This window comes from Camelus bactrianus, chromosome 14 (assembly GCF_048773025.1).
Source record: "Camelus bactrianus isolate YW-2024 breed Bactrian camel chromosome 14, ASM4877302v1, whole genome shotgun sequence".
Classification (NCBI taxonomy): domain Eukaryota; kingdom Metazoa; phylum Chordata; class Mammalia; order Artiodactyla; family Camelidae; genus Camelus; species Camelus bactrianus.
Window position 1 is genome coordinate 5,013,808 of NC_133552.1, and position 9,455 is coordinate 5,023,262.

At 47.2% G+C, this 9,455-nt stretch overlaps 1 long non-coding RNA gene across 1 annotated transcript; it reads right to left on the bottom strand.

The window, feature by feature from the left end:
* Positions 1 to 2,770: 2,770 nt before the first annotated feature.
* On the bottom strand, positions 2,771 to 5,157 carry LOC141579740 (uncharacterized). The gene is made up of 3 exons (XR_012511620.1): positions 5,025 to 5,157; positions 3,441 to 3,682; positions 2,771 to 2,908 (listed from the first exon to the last, which is right to left on the bottom strand). It is a non-coding gene; the product is annotated as an uncharacterized LOC141579740 (long non-coding RNA).
* Between the last annotated feature and the right edge of the window lie 4,298 nt (positions 5,158 to 9,455).

Genomic DNA, 9,455 nt, shown 5'->3' on the forward strand with positions numbered 1-9,455 from the left:
AGGTGTGTGGCTGTAAGGCAAGTGGGCCTCCGGTTCTAGAGCAGTTGAGCTGAATAGCTCTTTGTCAGCTTGGCTAAGGTTGGGGGCTTTGTCTTATCATCAGCCCACTAGTGAATATAAAGTTTGGAGAGGAGGTGGGCAAATATGCAAAGAGACCAAGGATTTCCCTGGTAAATCAGAAATCCTGACTCTTTCCCTATGGGATTTCAAGTCATTCTAACACTTCTGAGGTATTGGGATGGTCCTAAGTAAGATAAGTGGTCAGAAATATACAAAATGGCCCTCAAGAAGAACATCTCTGTGATGGTGGTGATGGTGGTGATGGTGGTGGTGTTGATGGAGTGAGAGAGCTAGGCTGGTACAACAGGCCCAGCATCAGGGCCTCCCTTGTCTTAGGGGAAGGTCAGTCACGAACAAAGTAACGATGCTGCACCCTGTCCTGATCCACCTCCTTGGACCTTGAGGTTCCTTAAGAGAAACAGATTATCTGTAAATAAAAATATCTGTCACTAGAGTTGTACTGGGAACCCAGTCTCCTGTGGAGTGGAGTAGCCATTGCTACCCTTGGTTACCCCCCTGGTCTGTGCAGCACTGTCTCAGTGGGGAGGCCTTCAGCCCTGGGACCCAAGAGCCAGACTTCCTGTTTTCTGCATCAGCCTCACCAGAGCAGAAGTTGGAACCTGAGGCAGTCACATCAGACTCCTCAATTTCTTTTCTGCACAGCAGAAGTGTTAAATAAAACCGACTCATCTGGATGACGTAAGCCCTTTGAGGGGGTCTTATTTTCTAAGGAAAGGAGAACTCAGAGAATGGTGAATGGACGTCTCACAGTCAGGATGGAAGCTCAAACCTGATTTGTGAGGTCACTTAAATCTGGCTTCATTTCCACCACAGCAGGTGAAATAAGATATATGTGAAGCTCCTAGAACAGGGTCTGACACTTGGTGGGTATTCAGGAATCTTTGTATATGAAGCTAAATCTTGCTTGATCAGACACACATACTACTGTGTTTGAGAAGTAATGGAGAAGAACCTGGCTTCTGCTTCAAACTGGCATTTCCTTTTGTGATCCCACAGGGCAACTTTCCTCTCAAGAGGAGTCAGCCCCATTTTTACTGGGGTTGGGTGTGGGAGTAGGGACAGATTTAAAATCAGCAAAATAAGTTAAATTCATGCACGCATGACTCCATAATATAGACCATGTTTAGAGGATCAGTCCTCCTTCTCCCATCTCCAGCTCCTTTGAAAGGCCATTATACCATATTTTTTACAGAATAATTACATGGAAAGTTTTTCATGCTATGACAATAAGTTTTTAAAAAGGAAATAAAAAATATATAGTATATCCCAATTTTGTTAAAAAATAAGTATACATATGAATGTATAAAAAAATCCCAGAATGGAATATATCAAACTTTAACAGCAGTTATCTCTGAGTGGTGGGATTACTAACAATTTTTATTTGTGTATTAAATACTGTAGACAATACAATTTTCTGTATTCTCCATGTTTTCAACAATGAACATGTAGTAATTTATAATCAGAACAGTTTATTTAAAAAGAAATGAGAGAAGGAAATGATGACATAATTACTTGTAAAGTCATTCATATTTGCTACAAAGCTATAGGAGAAAAAACCCAAAGGTTGATTCTTTTCCAGGTAGTTCTACAAGCTTTAAAGTTGAATCAGCAACCACATGGCAAACTGACATTCTTGGACTATCACAGGTGGCCCAAGATAAGACAGGACGGACCCCAACTACTAACGGGCAATCAAAGAGTCCTTCATCTAGAAAAGTTGCTTAAGAACGGAGAAATCACTGTTCTGCAGGGGGAGCCTGGGGGAACTCTGGGGCTGCCTGGATCAACCTATTTAGAACCAGATTCACAAAACAGGGAAACTCATAAGCATAGAAACCCTCTATCCAGGCTCCTAACTTTTTACTCATAAGAAAACTGAAACCAAAGTGAATAATTGCATCATTCCTCACGGAACACAGCTGTCATTTCATAGCCCTGTGCTCACAGAGGTATGGGAAGAGTCCTTGGAATCTAGGCCCTGCTGCCTCCCATCTTTCCTCCTTCGTTTTCCTAACAAAGTGAATGGGGTTTTTAAGGAGGACTTTAAGAAGGCAGCTCAGATGTTTGAGAAGGAGTTTTTAAAAAGAAGCTGCAGTCTCTGCCCTGGGAAGGTGAAAGGTGTTCTCTCTCCGTCCTGATAGCTTCTCCCATGGTTACTCAGTTTTTACTACCATGTCCTTCAGGCCACTGCGCTGTCCAAGGTCACGAAAACAGAGTGGTCATGTCACCTTTTCTGGGACACCGATGGGGAGCCCTGCCCTTGGGTATTTTTACATGAAAGGAGAGCTAACTTGTCCTGACAGCACTCACACCAGTCCTGGCCAGCTGTTACTGTTCATTTCATTTCTTGTGCAAGTCTGATCATAGACTTCCAGTATGCAGAAAACTTTCAAGTTGAGGAAAACGGAGCAGGGCAAGAGACTTACCCCTGATGCTGAGAAACGCAAGGGAAGAGGGAATAGGGGAAAAAGAAGATGGAAAACAGAGGAGAGAGTCTGCTTCTCTCCCCACACTCCCTTGAGTAGATCAAAGGGTAAATCCAATTGTTGCCTCCTGACCAGTGGCGCCTGTGATAAGCAGAATAACACCTGCTGAAGAGGCCCGTGTCCTCGTCACCAGCCCCTGAGAATAGCTCCCCGTACACGGCTGCAGGGACCTTTCTGGTGTGTGGATTTTCTGGTGGACTCGATGCCGTCGTAAGGGTACTTACAAGTCAGAGAGGGAGGCAGGAGAGTAACGATCAGAGAAAGAGTTGAAGATGCTCCATTTCTTGCTTTGCATACAGAGGAAGGATCCATGAACAAGGAATGCAGGTGACGTCCAGAAACTGGAAAAGGCAAGGGAACAGATTCTTCCCCTAAAGCTTTCGGAAGGAGTGCAGCCCTGCTAGCACCTTGATTTTAGCCCGGTAAGACCCATTTCAGACTTCTGACCTCTAGAGTTTAAGAGAATAAATTTGGGTTGTTTCCAAAAAAAAAAAAAAAAAAAAAACAAAACACCTTTAGGTGACCAGAATGGGTAATCTTGTGAGTATTCAGAACAAACACTAAGCAGAACTGTATTAACAAGCTTTTTTGGTTGTTTGCTTTTAATTTTCCTTCCCTAAATATCTGCTGTCCTACTGTGTTCCCTGCCTAGTGTTCACTCGTCACTCCCGCCAGACCCCAGTTTCATCCTGGGCTCCTCCCTCTAGTGCATTCCCTCTACTAGGGTTCATTCAGACCTGATTGTTGTGCTTTATTCATTCAGCAGAAACGTGTTGAGGGACTGGTTTCAGCTCCAAAGCGTAAAGAGCTTGGAAGCCGTCCCTCTCATGCTTAGAGCGAAAAAGCTGAAGGAGCTGAAAATCAGTGTTTTACCTTGTGCTCATCAGAGACTGAGGTCACAGGCACAGCTCCATCCCGTGACCTGGAGAGGCAGGCAGAGGCAGAGAGTCACAGCCAAGACCTCCTTAGCTGGACAGAAGGCGCTGGGGCCATATGCCTGCAGGAGCACTTCATGGTGATTTTGGTAAACTGCTGGAGGCTGAGTGCGGAGTGGCCTGGGAGTAGGAAACTCCCGGGGCCCGTCGTCTGAGCGGGGAGGGCTCCGTGCTTTTTCTCTGGAAGAAGAAGGGGAATATTTTGAAATATGCTTAGAGCATCATTGTAACAAAGCCCTACGCTCTCAGGGAAAAGACACGTCCCACCCGGAGAAGGGTGTTTCCCTGACCCCAGCCCCCTCTAGCCTTCCTGTCTCACCTAAGGGAGGGGAAACTAAGCCAATAAATACCTCCGCAGGTCACAGCCCAGGGACGAAGGCCCACAGAGAGACTGGTGTTTAATAATGAGGTTATGTAAGAATGCTTCCCCTCCCCCGGACCTTGCCACCAACAGCGGAGTCCCGGGTTGCAGCTGAAAGAGCCCGAAGGCACAGACTCTGTTTACTTTGAAGCCTCTGGCACCTGCAGCTACAGCAGAAATGAAACACAGCCTAAAACCCCAGCCAGATCAACATAAAAGCTCAGGCTAATGGCCTGTTTACCTCAATTCCTATCACCTGACACGTCCTGTCCGACTTTCAACAAAAAATTGCCAAACGTTCTAAAAGGCAAGCAAAAGCACAATCTGTAGAGCGTCAGAGCCCGACTCTGCAGGTGCGGCAGAGAGTCGGGCTTTACTGGACAGGCCATTGAAAATAGCTGTGACTCCTATTTTAAGTGTCACATTGGAAAAAACGCAGACAACTTGCAAGAACAGATGGGTAAGGGAAGCAGCAAGATGGGAACTTAAAGAAAGCATCAAAAGGAGATACTAGAAATCAGAGACACTGTGACGGAAATGAAAATGCCTTAGTGGGCTCAGCAGCACACTGGACACAGCCAAGGAGAGAACCAGTGTGCTTGAAGGCAGATCAAAATGGACCGAGTGAAACAGATGCACGGACATGGAAAACAAACTGGTCACGGGTGTGGGGGGGGAGACGGGGGAAGGGATAGATTAGGAGTTTGGGATTAACAGACACACACTGCTGTACACAAAACAGATGAACTACAAGGACCTTCTGTAGAGCACAGGGAACTATATTCAGTTCCTTGTGATGAGCTGTCATGGAAAAGAATCTGATAAAATATATATATGTGTGTGTGTGTATAACTGAATCACTTTGCTGTACTCCTGAAACTAACATTGTAAATGGACTGCACTTCAATGAAAAATAAGAATGAAAAAAAAAGAGCTGAGTGCCTCTGTGCGCCAGACACCGTGTTGGGCGCCAGCGAACAAGACAGGCCGGACTCTGCTCCCTCCTGGAGCAGCCTCACAGACCGCCGAGCGGAGGATCCATCTTGAGCTGCCTCTGTCCTGTCCTTCCCATCTGCCCCGTTTGCGCCAGCCCAGTCCCGGCCTCTGCCTTTTCGAAATCTCCCAGATTACTCCTTATACTTTCACATCTTCTCTTCTTACCTTTCAGTCCTGCACCACTCCAATTAATTATTTGCCCTCTGCTAGAAAAACCAATGTCTGATAGAAAACTGGCTGCTTTCTCTCCAGTGGTCACACGCTGCTGTTGGATAAAGTCCAGATTCCTAAGTGAGACATCCATCACTGACCTCTGCCCGCCTCTGTAACTTCAACTTTTACCACTCCCTACCTAGATTTTATGTAGACACACTGAACTCTGGTTCAGTGACTTAGTGTCCTGATCTGCTAAGTTCCCTCCTCTTAATGGAATGTCCCTCCCCTTCCCTTTCCTGCCCTGCCTAGCCATCCAGTTTATCTCTCAAGACACAATTCAGGGAGCAGTGGCCCCAGGAAGCCGTCCATCCTCTCCCAGCCTATCAGTTAGGTGCCTTCTCTGTCTGTTGTAACAATTACTGCTCTGTGTCCTAATCCTGTTTTCTTGACTGTTCTGCCCTGGACGAGGCTGTGGGTTTTTTTGGGGGGGGGAGTAATTGTTTGTTTTAAATTTTGGGGGGGAGGTAATTGTTTGTTTGTTTCTTTGTTTGTTTATAATGGTATTTATTTATTTTTAATGGCGGTGTTGGGGATTGAACCCAGGGCCTCATGCATGCTAAGCATGTACTCTACCACTGAACTATACCCACCCCCCTAGGCTGTGGGCTTTTTAAGGTAGGGGCCATGTCTTAATAGACCATGTATTCCAACACCTAGTACTTTGTCTGGCATCTAAACGCAACCAGTGAATGTTCAATGGATGAATGAATGGACAGATGCGTGAATGCAGAAGGCACTCAGGAGGAAAGGGGTAAATACGAGAAACCATCTACAACAGGCATTTAGGTTCAAAACCAATCTCCGAGGTGCATTAGTGGGTGTTCTTGGTTACAAACAAGAAAAATCGACCCTGGTTCACTTAAGCAGAGCAGGATTTTTCTGGGAGGGTATGAGGTAGCTCACAGAATCAACAGAGTCTGCAGTCATAGAGAAGACATCGCAAAGAGCCCGCCACAGCAATGGCCCGTGGGGACAGGTGCTGGCATCTCTGTCCTCGGGCACTCCTGGTGGGCCTTCTCCCCTGCTGCAGCCACCGTGAGACTCTCCAGTCATTGTCCCATTCCCTCTTCAAGATTCAGAGTCTCAGAGGGAGACTGTGACTCGCCACGCTTGGCTGAGGTGTCCGTGGTGTCGTTGCTGGGGGTGGGAAAAGGGCACGGCTTCCCTCCGGCTTCCCCAATAGGAGTGGCGTTCACGTGCTCAGTAGCCACGGTGGCAAACCTGAAGACCTTGTGTCGGTGTCCAAGGGCTGCCATATCAGAGTGCAGCAGACTGGGGGACTGGGAACGTGGGAGTGTATCCCCTCAGGGCTCGGCAGTCGTGGTGGGGGCAGGGCTGTCCCTTCCGCAGAGTGCCTTTCTGCCTTCTCGCGTGTCCTCACGTGGCCCTTTCTCGAACCACCATCCCTGCTGTCTCTTCCTCCTCTTATCGGGACACCAGTCACTGGATGAGGGGCTCACTCTTATGACCCCGTTTAACCTTAATTACCCCTGCAGAGGTCATATTCTAAGGTTCTAGGGGTTAGGGCTTCAACATATGAATTGGGGGGGGACGCAACACCCTAGACCCCTGCCTCAAATCATAGCAACTCTAAAGGGCTGTCCCAGCTCCAGAGCTCCCTGGAGACCAGCCAAGGCCTTTGCTGCTCTGCTTCTCCCGCTGTCCAGTCCTGCTGCCTTTACCGCCCCGACTCCGTGTACCCCCCAGGAGTCCCCAGAGCCTTCCTCAGTAACCTTTCTGTGCCCAAATTCCCATCACAGTCTGTTTCCAGACCTAAGATGTGCCCTCCACCTTTCCTTGATCTCTCTTCTAGGGAAGACCACTATGGCTGCATATCAAGAAGCATGTCCTTATAGACAAAGCTTCCTCAAAATGTTTCTCTTCCTACAGGAGAGAGTGACCACCACTGGAGGGACTTCAGTGGAGGAAACAGCCTGACCAGGTGGGCTCTAAGACCCATGTTACAGGACTTGCCTGTTCTAACTCACTGTCCCCTGACAGTTCTTCCTCAAATAGTCAAAGGGTGCAGAGGCTCAAATAAATGTGAAAGCTTCTTATCTTGTGCCTGATTCTGCAGTTCTTAGTCCAAACTTAGCTCTCTGCCCAAGCTCCCAGCGACCCCCAAACAGTTTCACTTTCTCCCTACCTACTTTTCTTGCACAAACAAAGGAAAGATTGCAGGTCATCAAAATCCCAGAAATGAAAATTACAATGGAGTGAATTTAACTGAGAAGTTACTCTTTATTGAACCACCGTTCTATGCAGGGCGCTCTATCATGGGGAATAGGAAAAACGCAGAATTAAAACCCTTGCTCTAAAGTTGTCATGGAGCAGATGGAGGGATGAATTATGTTCAGACTGAAACTGGTCGCTGTCATGGGAGATGTGCCCGGAAAGGAGGCCACTGGCCACTTGGGGGAGGACTTGATGACGGAGGCCTTGCGAAATCTAGGTCTTGTGACCAAGAGTAACCCCAGCCACCAGACTCTCTCCATCTGGTCATTAAATGCCACACACCCTCCAAGAGGCACAGATTGAAGATCTGTGGTAATTTGTCCTGATTTTTAAAGACAGTGACATTGGGGGAAGATGTAGGGAAAGTCTGGGTCTCTGGCTGTCTTGGACCAAGGTTTCCCACACCCATCTGGGTGCAGCCAGTGGGTTGGGAACCGCTTACAAATGATCGGAAAAGCCTTTTGAGCTCTTTGGAAATAGATACGGAGTAAACATAATGTTTGCAATATTAATACAAGAAGAATAACACTCTTCTCAGTTGCTCTGTTCATACTGGCAACTGCTATTGTTCACAGGACCTATAGCCTCAACAAAAAGTTAGTATATTTATGTCTGTCCTGTTTCCTCTGAGAGTCCTATGCGTGTCCCTAAGAAAGAGATCACACTGAGCCAAACACGCAGCCTGCCCAGCGAGTGCAGGAAACTCTCAGAGATTTAGAAGAAAACCTCCTCAGACGCAGAAGGGGGAAAGCAGCCACATTTAGCTCTCGAATCCATCCCCTGCCTTCTGCTGCCTCACAGTGGAGCCTCAGTGCCTGTCTCCAGTGTCCCTCGGGGGCCTTATCTGCAATAAACATCCTAGGGGCTGAGCCCCCTGCAGAGCTTGGTACCCAGTCTAATGGAAGCCCACAGGGAGCCTTGGCATTGATTCCGAGACGGTTCTGAAGCCCACACTCTGGAGCTCTCGCTGGGCCAGACCAGGAGGCACGGACCCACGGTCGTTTTCTCTGTTTGGTCAAGGTTCAAAGCTCTGGGATGTGAGGAGGTTCTGGAAGTCTACTGGGGGCTTCTCACAGGGGCCAGGGAGATTCGGGCTGAGTTGGGCTCAGTGCTCTGAAGTCAGTTTGAAAGGTATAAACATCCCACAGAGACTGTCAGCTACCCTCCCTCCAGGACTCTCTAAAGCATCTCCAAACCTGCCCTGGGATTCGAGGCCTGAACTACATTTGTCCCACAAACCCGAGACTGGCTGATTTGGCAAGTATTGGCAGGTTCAGAATCCTCTTGGGGCAGCAGAACTGGTCTGGATCCTTCGGGTCCACGTGCACTACTTTAGAACATTCCCTGGGTGGCTGCCTGTAGTGTTTGGATCTTTGCTTAGAATGTGTTTACCTCAGACCATTAAGGTTTAATACTCAGTTGAAGACCGTGTCAAAATACATTCAGTTCTTTTCCATGACTTTTATTTGTCTGTATGTCCTCTATTAATAAGACTTAGTTTCTTGTAATTTTTTTTTTTCTGAAAGCAGGCCCCTTTTAACCTCAGTGGGGGGTTCTCTTCTGCATTTTGCAGTAAGTCCTGTGAAGAGGAATGAGTGCAACCCATTCACCAATGATGCAAAATGAAGCACATTGCATTCGTATGTTGGGGTTTTCTTCCAAAGACCAATCCCAGCCATCATCGGTTTGCTGTTACAGACGTAAACAGACATGTATATAGATACACATATGAAACCAGATCAATATGCGCATATAAAGATGCAGTTATTACATATGTGTGTTTACACACAGGTGTGGTATTAGTATTGTGTACGTGGCTATATAGGTACATGGGTGGGTACATATGAGGGGTGTGTGTGTGTGTGTGTGTGTGTGTGTGTGTGTGTGTGTTATGTAATCGTAAAATTTAAGCCAAGTGTGGGATAGGTACAGTAGTGTCAATTTCACCGAAGACCAAAAATAAAGTGTTTGTGTTGGAAGATGGAAGTCTTTTCATGATGAATTTAAAATATCTCCTTCCTCAACTGCTATTTTAAGCTGCACTTGAAGGACTGGACCGCTCTCTGTGTGGGGTCCCTGAGACAAAGGCTTCTCTGAGACCCACCTCTCCCCTAGACCTTGAGATTATCTGTAACCACCCTGGCG